Raw genomic sequence first — 741 nt, 5'->3', positions numbered from 1 at the left:
AATCACAAGACACCAAAGGCATTCCGTGAACCGCATGCACTCCTTGAGAAGAGTTCACCGTCAAAGCATCAATCTTTTTCGCCATAGCAGCCAAGGCAGACATCACATCGGCATCTCTTGGATTACCTTGCCTTTGTGGTAGTCTCTCCGTAGGCCAAGAAGTATTCGTCTTAACAACCTTCTCAAGCAAATTTCGAGCATCCTCTTGAGATTTAGTCATAAAAGAACCACCCGTGGCTGCATCTAACATTTGCCTCTTTGACATACTCAATCCGGAATAAAAGGCTTGATAAACAATCCACTCCGCAAGCCCATGATTGGGACAACTCCTCAAGATAGCTTTGAACCTCTCCCAAGCTTCATGGAAAGACTCAAGATCAAATTGAGAAAAAGTCATGATATCATTCCGGATTTGAACCGCTTTCGCCGGAGGGAAAAATTTAGATAAAAATTGCTCCGAAAGCACATCCCATGTAGTGATGGAATTGGGAGGAAGTGACATCAACCATGCCTTAGCCTTATCCCGCAATGAGAATGGAAATAACCTCAAGAGAATTGCATCACGTGAAGCACCATGAATATCAAATGTAGCGCAAATGTGCAAGAATGAAGCAATGTGCACATTTGGCACTTCATGAGGAAAGCCATGGAACACAACGGAGTTGGAGATCATGGTGATAATAGCCGGCTTGATCTCAAAGTAAGTACAGTTGATAGGCGGGTACCGGATACTAGAGGGAG

General features: G+C 44.1%; 1 non-coding gene across 1 annotated transcript; it reads left to right on the top strand.

Annotated features, from left to right (window-relative positions):
- The first annotated feature begins 307 nt into the window (after positions 1 to 307).
- LOC119987597 lies at positions 308 to 414 on the top strand. Its single transcript, XR_005465485.1, has one exon. It is a non-coding gene; the product is annotated as a small nucleolar RNA R71 (small nucleolar RNA).
- Positions 415 to 741: the final 327 nt, after the last annotated feature.

Source organism: Tripterygium wilfordii, chromosome 20 (genome assembly GCF_013401445.1).
Source record: "Tripterygium wilfordii isolate XIE 37 chromosome 20, ASM1340144v1, whole genome shotgun sequence".
Taxonomy (NCBI): Eukaryota; Viridiplantae; Streptophyta; class Magnoliopsida; order Celastrales; family Celastraceae; genus Tripterygium; species Tripterygium wilfordii.
This window is presented reverse-complemented; position numbering and strand designations above follow the sequence as displayed.